This window comes from Quercus lobata, chromosome 5 (assembly GCF_001633185.2).
Source record: "Quercus lobata isolate SW786 chromosome 5, ValleyOak3.0 Primary Assembly, whole genome shotgun sequence".
In the NCBI taxonomy this organism is placed as follows: domain Eukaryota; kingdom Viridiplantae; phylum Streptophyta; class Magnoliopsida; order Fagales; family Fagaceae; genus Quercus; species Quercus lobata.
The window spans coordinates 26,755,961-26,771,646 of record NC_044908.1 but is presented as its reverse complement, the minus strand read 5'-3'; positions in this window follow the sequence as shown (position 1 = coordinate 26,771,646).

The window sequence follows — 15,686 nt, the reverse complement described above, 5'->3', positions numbered from 1 at the left end:
CAAGGCAGCCCCAAAAGCAAATCTCTCATTTTTAGGCCAAATCCTGGTTATTAATTTAGCTATCAATGCTCCCCTGAATCAAACCTACATTTTTTGGATTCTTGTTAATTAATGCTTCTCTAAGCTCCATTATAAAAACATAAGCATCTCAGCCCACAAACACATAACTACCCCCTCTAAAACTCTTGATTTATTTACCATTTTACTTGTGTTTTAGCTCTCCTTAAGCTCACCACTCATCCTCCTTTAGCCCACTACTCACTAAAGCCTTAACCTCAGTATTAATCCCATCCAACGCACTCAAAACAGCCCACATTACCTCATTCATGCCTTATGCACACATAGTCATCAAAATCTTAGTTTAATACTTGCTGCACTGAGCTGTGATCTCTCTTTCCCTTCATTCCATCCTATTTTTCCTCTTGTATTTGTAACTATAAATCCTTTATCCTTATTTAGTATTATTATGATGAAGGCCATAATATTTTGGAAACTATGGAAGATTTTCCTATGCTGACTTAATAATAATAAGGAAAACATATGATTTTTACCATGTAAACACACTTATTAACTTGAAATTACCCTACCACTGGAGATAATACCGTATTGCTAGAAGACTGATTTGAACTATGATGTTGTAAAAGAACTAATAATATAACAAACTAACAATAGTAACGTGTTTATTGTGCTTTATTGTTATCTTCTTGTCAAGGTGCAGCCTCCATCTCTTGCTTGGGCAGGCTTACACGACATCGAAAGCTTTTGGGCTTTATTTCAAGTGCCCATCGTTGAGTTTCAGCTTGGCTACCCCATATTCTATTTGGGAACATCAAAAATTTCCCCCCAACAATTGTTTAGCAGCATATGAAATTGAAAGCTTTGAGTTCTTATTGGGTATGACTATTTGGTATAAGATATTATTTGCTGTCAACCTTGTTAGTAAAAATTTACAATAAAAAGACATGCATATTGATTTTGCTATAGATCAACTAAAATGCCTCATTTCTTATTTTAAAGAATATAGAGAAAATAGATTTACATATGCTATGAATTCATTAAAAAAAAAAAATTGCATCTGAAATGAAAATAGAACCTTGTATTTAGTGAGAAACATATAATTCATAGAAAGAACTAACTTGATGAAAATATTCATATTGAGACAACACTATTTGCCGAAGAATCTTTTAGAATTGGTTATTTCTTATACATAATAGATAAAGCAATTAGTTCAATTGAGAATAGATTTGAACAATTTCAAATATATGAAGATATTTTTGGTTTTCTATTTAACTTCACGAAATTGAAATCGCTAGATGACGATAGTTTGCAAAAATATTTTCTTAATCTTGAATCTTTTCTCAAACATGATGTTTATTATGATATTGATGGTTTAGATTTATGTTTAGAATTAAAAATTTTAAAAGAAATTTTACAAATAAAATATACTCCAATTCACATACTAAATTATATAAAAATGTTAGATTCATTTCCAAATACATGCATTGCTTATAAAATTTTATTAATAATACCTGTTATAGTTGCTTCTGCAGAAAGAAATTTTTCAAAATTAAAATTAATAAAATCATATCTAAGATAAAAAATGTCTCAAGAAAGACTAAGTAGATTAGCTAAATTATCGATTGAAAAGAGATGTTAGAAGAACATGGATACAAAAATTTAATTAGTCAATTTTTATCTTAAAAGGCAAGAAAAATATATTTTAAATGAAATATATTATAATATAAAAATATTAAATAAATATTATATATATATATATATATATATTTATATAATGACCCTTTTTTAGTTGTTGTCTTAGGACTCAAAATATCGGGAATGGTGGTGTGGATTTCAATACTAAATATGCATTTTATTGCAATTAGAATTTGATAATAATTTTTTTAAAAAAAAAATTGAAATTTTTATACATTAGCATTTAGCAATGGTTTCTAAACCGTGGCAATATATCATAAATATGAATGCTTATTTTCATGTTTATTTTTTTAAAAAAGATAGGATAGAATTTTAATGTATAAAGTGTACTCTATGATAATTATTTTTATTTTATTATCAAGTTAAGATACCAATTGATTTTTTGGTGTAGATAGGTTCAAACTCTAGATTTCGTATTTGATGATAAAAAACTTTATCAATTAAGTTAACTAGAATCCAAATAAATGAATAAGAGTTATAGCATAATAAAAGTAAAAAATTGTTGCAATAGGTTCTTCATAACAATAATACAACTACTAAAATGTAACTATCGTAATGGCATTGTAATTGCCATTAAAAATTGGGAGAAATTACACTTTACCACCTTAAATTATACCTCATGTTACACTTTGCACCATAAACTTTTTGAATGCACTTTTTACACCTTAAACTATGAACCTTGTTATGCTTTGCACCCTGATGTTAAGTTTGCTATTAATTTGGATGGAAAAATATGACACTATGTGAAAAGATCTAATTGCCCCTCTTCTTAATGCTTTTAAAAAAAAGAAAGATAAATTATACTTTACCACCCTAAACTATACTTCTTATTACACTTTGCACCCTAAAATTTGAATTTTCATCCCAATTAACAGCAAACTTAACGGCAGGGTGTAAAGTGTAACAAAATACATAGTTTAGAGTGTAAAACGTGCATTCAAAAAGTTTAGGGTGCAAAGTATAACATGAGGTATAGTTTAGGGTGATAAAGTGTAATTATTCCTATAAATTGTCCAAGTAATTTCTTATACATTTTACGGTGGTTTTGACCGCTTTTATAAGTGGTCGTTGTTATAAATCATCAATTAGGAAAAACCTATACATCATGATGGACTTTAGGAACCACTTTCTACTCTAGCGACACTTTTTTTTGGATAATTAAGAATAATTGCATTCAAGGAAAAGAGGAAGACCTTGAATCATCTCCACCTTCGGGGCAAAAGATCTAATTAGGATGAGAGGAGATGGTTAATGGCCCATCTCTACTTTCTAGCAAAAATTGATTGACCTTTTTAATTGTGTGTTTGGAAAAAAATAAAAAGCCAGCTTATTTTATTATTTACCTTATTTTTGCTATTATTTAAAAACTCTATTGCACGTTTTGGTACTATTCATGGGTTTTACTGTACTATTTCAATTAACTTTTACCTTTATCTACAGTATTTTTGGTAAAAAGTTTTTAGTTTTGCAGTGATTTTGATTGCCGCTAAAAGTCAATTTTTTTGTAATGAATATGGGCTAGTTCCTTAGGTTCCATTTGGTTGAGATGATAAAAATGGGAGGATAGAAAATAAGGAGATGATGGAAAAGTGGGAGGATAAAAGAGATTTTAGTTTTCCTAATCTATGTTTGGTTAAGATCTGAGATGGAAAAGTGAAAGAATGTAAAACTTTTTTATTTGGTTGAGAAGAGAAGTGAAATGATGAAAAAAATAATTATTTATAAATTGACTTACATGCCCTTATTATAAAAATTATGCCCAATTAAAAAAGAGCAAAAAATCAACAAAAAAAAAAAATCAATCACATCACTTAAAAAAAATCATATCCAATAATAAAAAAAAAAGCAAAGAATTAACCCCCCCCCCCCAAAAAAAAAAAAAAAAAAATCCTACCGAACCTGGCGAGTTAAAAAGATAAAAAGCAAAATAGTGAACCCAAAAGAAAAAAGGAAAAAATCATGCCCACTGCCCAAAAAAAAAAAAAAAAAAAAAAAATGCCAACCAAAAAAACAAAAGCAAAGTCATGTAGGCAGCACGTACAGGAAGAAGCTTGTAATAAGGACATTTTTATTTAAATATTGTTGCACCATTTTCTCCCCAACTTGGAGAGATTGGGTTTTAATGGCCCTAGAAGAAAACTCATGACTCTCACTAATTTTCTCCTCTCTCTCCTCCTAACTAAATATACCAATTTTTAGTTTTATCTCTCCCATTTTCTACCCACCTAGCTTTTATCCCAACCAAACATACCCTTAAGTTCGGTTTTCTAGTGCTTAACTTTGGGAAGTTCTTGTGTTTAATTGGTTATTTGAAGAATGTTTTTTTTTTTTTTTCTTTAGTGCCCAATAAAAGCACAAATATATATTATATTATATACATTTTTTTTTTAGACCAAATAATTCACTCATTCATTAATATGTAAAAGATCATAATGCAGAGCATCTACAGTAGGTGGAGGCTCATCTTCCACCCAATACATATCCTCCACAATATTCCATTATTCCTAGCAAATCTAGCTAAAGAATGTGCAACCATATTTCCACCCCTTTTCACACAGCTAAAAGAAACATACTACCTACCGCTAATATAGTGTCTAATATCATCAACTATATGGCCCAATAGAGAATTATTTACTGCAGAACTCGATATTACTTGCATCACATTCGAATTATCTCCTTCAATTACCAGGTTTGTAAATCCAACTTCCATGGAAAATTCCACTGCTTTTCGACATGCCAAGGCCTCTACTTCATCGCTATGCACATGGTCTCCCTTAGCCGACATTCCAGCCATCACCTCACCTGCAGAATTTCTAATTATTGCACCAAATCCAGATTAGTTTAAGTCTGAGAAAATCGCTGCATCAAAGTTCAACTTATAAACATCCTGCGGTGGGGGCTGCCAATAGTTTCTGCTTGGTGTTACATTTGTAATCACCATATTTGCCTGGGCTTTCTTGTACTCTTCTAACAATTTTGCTGCTCTATTAGTCAACCATCTCGAATCCTTCATTTGTCCTCCATGCACAACCACATTCCTCTGGTTCCATATAATCCATACTTGAACAAGGAAAAGCTCAAGCTTTGTCGTCGATAATCTGTTCGCCAAAGCTTCAAATAGCTGCATAAAATCAAATTGGTTAGTTGGAAATTTCTGGAACACAGTGAGACTTCCTGCCCAAACATCCTGGGCTGCCCCACACTCCCATAAAGCATGGGCCGCATCCTCAGGAGCACTTTTGCAGCAATGACACATTTTCCTTACGCTTTGCCAAGTTCACACGTGTTGGAAGGATATCGTGACAAGCCCTCCACCCAAATATCTTTATTTTACTTGGTCATCTTCCATAATGCGCGCCACACCTGCTACCCTCCAGCTCTACTTGATGACTCAGCCCAATTTTCCTTCCTCATTACCATCCTTGCTAAGTGATACCCTAACCGAATAGTATAAATCCCCCTCTTGTTATGCAGCAACACCAGTGAGTCCTTCACAAACCTACAACTCAAGGGAATTCTGCAGATAGCTTCAGCCTCATCCCGAAAGAACATTGCCATGATTATATCCCTTCTTCACCATTGAAAATCCCAATCAATGAGGTCCGAAACCCTCCAGCCCCCCTCTATTTCATGCACAGGATGTAAAATTTTATTGGAAGGATAATTTGTGATCCATTTATCTGTTGTAATCTCAATGGATTCTCCATTCCTGGCATGGCTGCCATCTTGCTTTTCCAAACATAAGAGTTGTTAGTTGAGTCAACCGCATGAAGAAAATTACACCGAGGGAAATATCTAGCCTTGAAACATTTAAAGAGAAGAGAATCTTGGCTTTTCAGCAACCTCCAACCTTGCTTAGCTAACATGGCAAGATTAAAATACCTCAAATCTTGAAAACCCATTCCACCTTCCTTCTTTGGTTGAGCTAAACTATCCCAACTCTTCCAATAAATTTTCTTTTCATTTCCGACTTGACCCCTCCAAAATTTAGCACACAAGGCATTTAGTTCATCGCATAATTTCACTGGCAATTGAAACACCCCCATGGTATAAGTGGGGATAGCTTAAGCTATTGCCTTGATGAGCACTTCCTTTCCCGTCTTGGATAACATTATCCCTTTCCAACCCTGCAATTTTTTCCAAACTTTATCCTTTAAAAAAGGAAAAGTTTGGTATTTTGCCCGACCCACCAAAGCAGGTAGACCCAAATAATATTCAAAGCGCTCCACCTCTTTCACCCCTAAAAGTGATACAATCGCTTCCCTTTGGTTGCCTTGGGTATTACTGCTAAAATATACCGATGATTTTTCCATATTGATACATTGGCTTGATGCATTAGCATAAATCTGCAGGACTTCATTGATCACCTCAACCTCTCCAAGAGTAGCACAACAAAATAGAATGGAGTCATCTGCAAACATTAAATTTGAGATTGTTGGCGCCCCTTTGCAAATAGATACACCCTTAATACGCCTATCCATCTCCGCCTTAGCTAACAGTGAGGTAAATCCCTCAACACACAATAGGAATAAGTATGGTGAAAGTGGATCACCCTGGTGAAGCCACCTAGATGGTTTGATGTTGCCATAGGGTTTCCAATTGATGAGAATGGAAAAAGAAGGCGTTGTGATGCACCCCATCACCCAATTAATCTAAGTCACAGGAAAACCCAACTTTACCATTATACCTTGTAGGAAATGTCATTCAATTTGGTCATAAGCCTTGCTAATATCAAGCTTCAATGCAAGTGATCATTTTTTGCCTTTTTTCTGGGAATGCATGGTGTGTAAAGTTTCATAAGCCACCAATACATTGTCAGTGATGAGCCTTCCTGGGACAAAAGCACTTTGTGTAGAGGATATAATATTTGGAAGGATTAGTTTCAACCTGTTAGCCAATACTTTGGAAATAATCTTGTAAATAAAATTACATAAACTAATAGGTCGAAAATCAGACATTTTTTTAGGTGACTTTACTTTAGGGATCAGCACAATATGGGTATGATTTACAGCAGGAAGCATGATACCAGAGTTCAAATAATCCAAAACAGCAATAACTACACTATCACCCACTACATGCCAAATTTTTTGGTAAAAAAATGCATTCATACCATCAGGTCTAAGTGCCTTTGTTGGTCTCATTATATTATATTGTTGTGCGCTTATTATATTATATTATATAATATGGGTATTATATTAGACACTATAACATTGTTGTGCGCTTATATGATATGACTAATATTCACCACAATATGGCTATTATATTATATTGTTGTGCGCTTATTGATATTGTTTTTCCTTATTATAAGATGGGCTAAAGTATCCTACTCTAAACCAATTATAACTTACGACAAAGCATGATTAAATTTTTATAACAAAATGGTGGGTGTCATTGTAACCCATTAATAAAGTGGAATTTTGATTAAAAACTCATTTTCACTTTCCAAGTTCTTTTTCTTTGTGTGATTTGCCTTCAGTTAATAAGATGCACGGTGTTAAAAAAAATGCATTCATACTATTATGTCTAAGTGCCTTTGTTGGTCCCATTATATTATATTGTTGTGCACTTATTATATTATATAATATGGGTATTATATTAGACACTATAACATTGTTGTGCGCTTATATAATATGGCTTATATTCACCACAATATGGGTATTAAATTATATTGTTGTGTGCTTATTGATATAGTTGTTCCTTATTATAAGATGGGCTAAAGTATCCTTCTCTAAACCAATCATAACTTACGACAAAACATGATTAAATTTTTATAACAAAATGGTGGGTGTCATTGTAACCCATTAATAAAGTGGAATTTTGATTAAAAACACATTTTCACTTTTCAAGTTCTTTTTTCTATGTGATTTGCCTTCATTTCATAAGATGCACTGTGTTAAAAAGAGTTGTTCTAAAATTACAAATTATTCCATAATTTTTTTGTCATAATTTTGACATAACAGACTGTGAGTAATTAATTATTATTTACACATGAACTCACTATATTTTCTTTACCAATTATACTCTGTCACATCACAGTTATGACAATAAGTTGTGAAAAATTTTGTGGTATTAGAATTTTTCTGTTAAAAATTAAAAGATGCATTTCATGGTGATATCATTGATGACGTCATAACGATGCAATATGTCATAAACAAACACACCCAAAAAAAAAAAAAAAATTCAATATGTCATCAATAGGTGGTTATGTACTTTTATGGTTATGTACTTATATATATATATATATATATATATATATATATAAAAGTACATAAGCACTGGAGTCTTTTGGCTAAAAATTGCAAAAAACGGAGTTTATTGTTGTTATAGGTATTGTTCAAAGTTATTTGGTAAAATGAGGAGAGAGACTGAATTTTAGCAATGGTGTTGCTGAAATTGCAAGAAAAAGTATAATGTGCCAGGGGAAAGAGAAAATTGAATTTTGGTAATGAGATTACTGAAATTCTTGTCCTGCCTACATTGCCGAAATGGAAACCAATTGTGTCAATGGCATTGCCAAAAATGGGAGAAAAAAAAAAAAAAAAAGAATTGTGGCAGCTAAGTTGCCAAAATGGAGGGGAAAAAAAGATGTTACATCCACAACATTTTTCACAACAAATTACTGGTGGTTAGTTGTTATTGGTTCAAATTTGGATCTAACACTAAGATTACTTTTTTGCTCCAATAATAATAATCAGTAATAACCTGCCACTTAGGATTTGTTGTAAAAATGTTGTAAAAATGTTGTTAACGTATCATTTCTAAAAAAAGTTGTGGTGCAGATGTGGTTAGCATTTTTTCTTAGGTCGTTACATAAATGTAATACCCAGAAAAAAATAAATTAGGAGGGGTATTTAAGTAAATTTGTTTATGGGGTCAACTTTTATAATTAATATTACTAAGGGGTTTTTAGAAAATAAGGTTGAAACCCTAGTTTATATAGTCTAATTTTAAGTCAGCGTATACTGACAGATGTTTTGAGAGAGAAAACTACCTAAAATACTGAAGTAGAGAAGATTTGATTGCACAATAGAGGTAAGAGCCTAAAAAATCTTTGCTTGTCAAATCTAAACTTTATTTAGAATTAGAGTATTTTATTTATGTGAGTATTTTAATCAATAGTGAAACTATTTATTTATTCAAAGATTTTAATGATGCAAACGAAGAAAAGTTTAGATTTATATTTCGGTAAATTGGACGCTACAACCTACAGATTTTTCTGTGCTTAACATCTAAAATTTTTATGTATATATGCTCCAATGCGATAAGTAGCTGGAAGTTGTGGATTTTAGGCATGAGGTCTAAGGTCAACTTTCTGCACAGTTGGTTGTTTAAGGAATTGTGCCCGAATTGATAGAATTGGGAAAAAAAAAAAAAGAACAAGAAGGAAACTATAAAGTAAGAGTAGTACACATCCATTTCATTCCTTGAGTGACATAGTACTACACTACTCCTAGGTACTAGCTTTATCTTGTAAGGCATAAGTGGCGGCAGAATAGATATATATATATATATATATATATATAATCATATTATGATTAGGTGGAATTTTTGGTGTGAGATAAGCAGACAATTATGAGAAATTTGCTGATACCATTATAAGTCTTTCTTGAATTTTATGATTATTGAGTAGATGGTACTTGTAAATTGTTAGGTGAAATCTAAGGATTTTAGAGAAAGTGTTAGAGAGAAGTTCTTTGTGGTGAGCTAGCAGAGGTAAGTAATCTTATCCTAATTAGTTTTGTCTCTGCGTAATTTAACTACTGAATATTGTTTACAGTTGTTACTATTTATTTCTATTGTATTAATGATTTCAGGTAAAGAATAGAGAAATTCCACAAATAAATATGAGCATTGAATATATGATTTATTTATTTAATTGTTCCTTTAACTATATTGATTTAAAGTACAGAATATAGAAATATCACAAATATATTTGAATACTGAAAATATGATTATATATGTGTGTGTGTATATATATATGTACTTGAATAAGATATATTTTTGTTAGAAACTATGATTTCATATATATATGATTATGGACAAATTGACTATGAATTGATTTTAATACCCAAACCAATTGGGGTTATTCATTGGTACTCTGATACCCAGTCAATGAGGGTTATTCATTGGTACTCTGATACCCAGTCAATAAGGGTCATTCATTGGTATTCTGATACCCAAACCAATGGGGGTTATTCATTGGTATTCTGATACCCAAACCAATGAGAGTTATTCATTGGTACTCTGATACCCAAACCAATGGGGTTGTTCATTGGTATTCTGATACTCAAACCAATGGAGGTTGTTCATTGGTACTTTGATGCCCAGTCACGAGAATATAGCCTGACCATAGTCATAAGATTGTTAACAATATGAATTACGTTTGAATATTTAACTATTTTGAATCATTAAAACTGCTTATGTATTTTTGGAACCTATTGTAAGTTATAACTTTTGATATATAAAAAAACCGACTACTTTCTAAACATATGTAACGACTCAAGGAAAAACGCTAGTCATATCTGCGCTATACCTCAAAAGGACTAGTTACAATTGAGGCTCCTTATAGTTTTTAATAAAATCCAGTTCAACCGAGCAAATACTCGATGTGGGACTCATCACACACCCATACACATCATACAACCAATCAAATTGGGGCATCACAATCTCCCCCACTTAAATCCCTAACGTCCTCGTTAGGGCCCACTTTGTGGGGTAGTGTCTCTGAGCCCACGTGGGATTACCGAGCCAGCTCTAATACATATGTAACGACCCAACGAAAAATGCTAGTCACATCTGCACTATACCTCAAAAGGACTAGTCACAATTGAGGCTCCTTATATTTGTTAATAAAACCCAATTCAACACAGTAAATACCCGATATGGGATTCATCACACACCCACACGCATCATACAATCAATCAAATTGGGACATCACAATCTCCCCCACTTAAATCTCTAACGACCTCATTATGGCCCACTTTGTGGGGTAGTGTCTCTGAGCCCACGTGGGATTACCAGGCCGGTTCTAATACCATATGTAACGACCCAAGGAAAAACACTAGTCACATCTGCAGTATACCTCAAAAGGACTAGTCACAATTGAGGCTCCTTGTATTTGTTAATAAAGCCCAGATTTACCCAGTAAATACCTTATGTGGGACTCATCACACAGGCATCACAGTCGCTATAAGGGATCTTTTAATGAAGACAAAGATTGTTGTCACTAATATGTGGCCAAAACAATTTTGATATAATATGATTTTTTTTATTTATCAAATCCTCCAAATGCTTCTTTAAATATTTAAAATGACATAAATTCCTTTAAAATATTTGAAATGATTAAAATACCATTAACCTCGTCAAAATGACCAAAATACCCCCTAAACTTATATAATGACCAAAATAAACTTGAAACCACCATAGTAATTTAAAACTTTCAAATCCGTTAAAAAAATAAAATAAAATAAAATAAAAAAGAGAAGAAGAAGAAGAAAAAAAAAATGAGACAACGGAGGGCTTGTTGCTTCAAAATACTCTCAAATCATAATGTTTATCCATTTGAAACTCGAAATCGATAAAATAATAAAAATTGAGAAAGTTCTGATTCTACTCAAAATATTGACTAATTCTCATAGTTATCAAAATGTTAATCGTATTGTGAATTAATTTTTAATTTTTCTATATCATGTGTCATAAGAAAGGTATTAGTCAATATTTACCCAACTAATAAATTCATTATAAACATATGAAAGGTATATTCATTATAAATTCATAATATATTCAACTAATAACCAATTCAATCATCAATTATATAATAATATTTAACAAAAGTAAGTAAATAAATCACATTAAAATATATTTATAACATACATATTCAAATTAATTAAAATCAGAAGTGATAATACATGATATATAAGCCAAAATAATAAATTTTAACACGATGTTCATCATCTTTCAAAATTATTTATTTATTAACAATTTCTAAAAACTACTCCAATACCCAATAATCCAGTGAAAACCTTCCCACTGAACCAAATTTCACAAAGTCTAGTGGTCTCAGGACCATCTATTAAGTTTGACCGGATTTGACTAACTTTAACTAAACTTTGACTGCACATTTCTCTAAATCCAACTATTTGATTGTGACTATAATTTACTAAAATTAACCTTTCATTACACTCTTCAAATCCAACAGTTAGATTTCAAATCCAATTATGGCGTGAGATGGACATGTGTTGTGAACCTATATGACTATGTTCTCTAAATCTGATCATCTAATTGGTCTCAAATTTCACCAACACTAATATGTCATAATACTCTTCAATCTCAATGATCAAGATTTGAATATGAATTTCACCAAATCCAATGGTCACAAGACCATCTATTAAGTTTAACTAGGTTTGACAAATTTTAACTAAACTTTGACCGCTTCTTTCTCTAAATCTAGCCGTTTGATTGTGACCATAATTTACTAGAATTAACCTTTCATCACACTCTTCGAATCCAATGGTTAGATTTCAAATCTAAGGATAACATGTGATGGTTATGTGTCGTGTACCTGTATGGCTATGTTCTCTCAATTTGACCATCCAATTGTTCTCAAATTTCACCAACACCAATATGTCATCATACTCTTTAATCACAATAATCAAGATTCGAATATGAATTTCACCAAGTCCAGTGGTCTTAGGACCATCTATTAAGTTTGACCGGGTTTGACCAACTTTAACTAAACTTTGACCATGCTTTTCTCTAAATCTAACCGTTTAATTATGACCATAATTTATTAGAATTAACCTTTCATTACACTCTTTGAATCCAACGGTTAGATTTCAAATCTATGGATGGCATGTGATAGATATGTGTTGTGTACCTGTATGGCTTGTTCTCTCAATCTGACCATCCAGTTGTTCTCAAATTTCACCAACACCAATATGTCACTATACTCTTCAATCCCAAAGATCAAGATTCAAATATGAATTTCACCAAGTCCAGTGGTCTCGTGACCATCTATTAAGTCTCATGAGCATCTACTAAGTTTGACCGGGTTTGACAAACTTTAACTAAACTTTGACCGAGCCTTTCTCTAAATTCAACTGTTTGATTGTGATCATAATTTACTAGAATTAACCTTTCATCACACTCTTCGAATCCAATGGTTAGATTTCAAATCTAAGGATGACACGTGATGGATAATTGTTGTGTATCTGTATGGCTATGTTCTCTCAATCTGACCGTCCAGTTGTTCTCAAATTTCACCAACACAAATATGTTACCATACTCTTCAATCCCAATGATCAAGATTCGAATATGAATTTCACCAAGTCCAGTGGTTTTGGGACCATTTATTAAGTTTGGCCAAGTTTGACTAACTTTGACTAAACTTAACTGTGCCTTTCTCTAAATCTAACCGTGCCTTTCTCTAAATCTAACCGTTTGATTGTGACCATAATTTACTAGAATTAACCTTTCATTACACTCTTCGAGTCCAACGGTTAAATTTCAAATCTAAGGATGGCGCGTGATGGATAAGTGTTATGTACCTGTATGGTTATGTTCTCTTAATCTGGCTATCCAATTGTTCTCAAATTTCACCGACACCAATATGTCACCATACTCTTCAATCCCAATGATCAAGATTCCAATATGAATTTCACCAAGTAAGGACAAAGCTAGAACTTTGAGTTGGGGGGGCAGTTTTACTGTTGGCTGTGTGTGGCGGTTTCAACCTCTAATTGTGCTACTTGACTAAGATTTTTTTTTTTTTGGGGTTTGTGGGTAAGAACAAAATTGTTTTTGTTTAAAATTTTTTAAAGGGCAGGGTTATTTATTTTGGATAAAATTAGTTAATTGAACCTTTTTTTTTTTTTTTTAAGTTTTACCGATAATTTTTGTTGTTGAGCTTTTTTTTTTTTTTTTTTTTGGCTTGTATATTTTGTTTTAGATTTTAGATCTATAAATTTTTTTTATGGTCACTAAAATGAGGAAAATGCTAAAGGTATAATTTTTTTTTAATTATAAATTATTGATGTGATAAGTGATTACTGATAAGTAAAAAAATGATGTGAGTGGTGTGCCCATAGGCAAACCAATAAGAATTTTCTAGCATAACTATTTGTAAAAATGTTATAAAAAGGTTTGTGATTATAACATTACTCTTAAAAGAATCAACGATATTGTTAAAGGAAAACAAAATGTAATTTTATAGAACAAAATTGCTAAAATTAATACACATATATATAATAATTTTTTTTAAAAGGGGGGGGGGGGGGGGCAATAACCCCCCCAGTCCAAGTGTAGTTCCATCCCTATCACCAAGTCTAGTGGTCTTAAGACTATCTATTAAGTTTGACTATGTTTGACCAACTTTAACTAAACTTTGACAGCACATTTTTCTAAATTCAACCGTTTGATTGTGACTATAATTTATTAAAATTAACCTTTCATTGCACTCTTTAAATCCAATGGTTAGATTTCGAATCTTAGTATCGCATGAGATGGAGATGTGTTGTGTACCTGTATGGCTATGTTCTCTCAATCTAACCATCCAATTAGTCTCAAATTTCACTAACACCAATATGTCACCACACTCTTCAATCCCAATAATCAAAATTTGAATGTGAATTTCACCGAGTATAGAGGTAACTGGACCATCTATTAAGTTTAACCAGATTTGATCAACTTTAACTAATCTTTGACCGTGCCTTTCTCTAAATTCAGCCGTTTGATTGTGACCATAATTTACTAGAATTAACCTTTAATTACACTCTTTGAATCCAATGGTTAGATTTCAAATCTAAGGATGGTGTGTGATGGTCATATGTTGTGTACCTTTATGGCTATGTTCTCTCAATCTGACCATTCAAATTTCTCAAATTTTACCAACATTTTTACAACAAGTTCTAACTTCTAAGTGGTAGGTTGTTATTGGTTGTTATTGTTGGGGCAAAAAAGTAATGTTAGTGTTAGGGTCAAATTTGAACCAATAACAACTAACCATCTATGATTTGTTGTGAAATATTGTGGATGTAATACTTCTCATAAAAAAATGTGTGTTTTTATTTTTTTAAAATTTTTTATTGTCTTTGAAAACTTGAAATACATACTAGGTTTAGAATAAATCAATTTAGTTTCCATAGTCCTTAAGCTACATAGTCCTTAAGCTCTTTTGCATACTGCGCTAACAAGTGAGCAGGGAGATTTCCCTGTCTTTTCACATGAGAGAGAAAAATTCCTAAAGCCTGTGGTTATTAAATATAGTATAGGTATGAGATTTATGGATTAATTATTAAAGGGTTGTGTTAATGGCACTGTAAGGTGCCCATTAACACGGTGTCGTTAACAACGCAATTTTTGTCAACTGTTTAGATTTTTGAGCAGCTTTTTGGTAGTTTTTGGTAATTTTTTTTTTGGCAATTTTTTTTTTCAAGCGAGACCCAAAAAGGGAAATATTAACAAGCACCAGATGGTGGTTGTTCAGCAAAAAAAAAAAAAAAAAAAAAAAAAAAAACATTTCCCATTATTAAATTCCATAGTCAACTTCTTTGTCAACATGCTAGGGCTGTGTACAACTCTTACACCATTATGTAATGGCTTAAGAAAGATTTATAAAGGTGTCATCATCATATTATAAAACTGGTGCACGTTTCTGGAAGAATAAAATTTGAATTCTTAGATCAGGTGCAATCCAATTGTGGCTTTCATAAATAAATAAATAAAAATGTAGCTGGTTCTAAAAAAAAAAAAAAAAAAAAAAAAACAAGAAGAAGAAGAAGAAGAAAGAAAACACTGTTTATTTCAACACTATAATTAAAAATTAAAAAAAAACACTATTTACAATGTGTGTGATAGTATTTTGCCTAAAAGAAAATCAAATGTTTGCTGCAGAGACATCACTTGAATAATTGCACCAAATGCACGTGAGGCAAGTAACTTGGATTATAAATGATTTAACCAGATTATATCGCCAA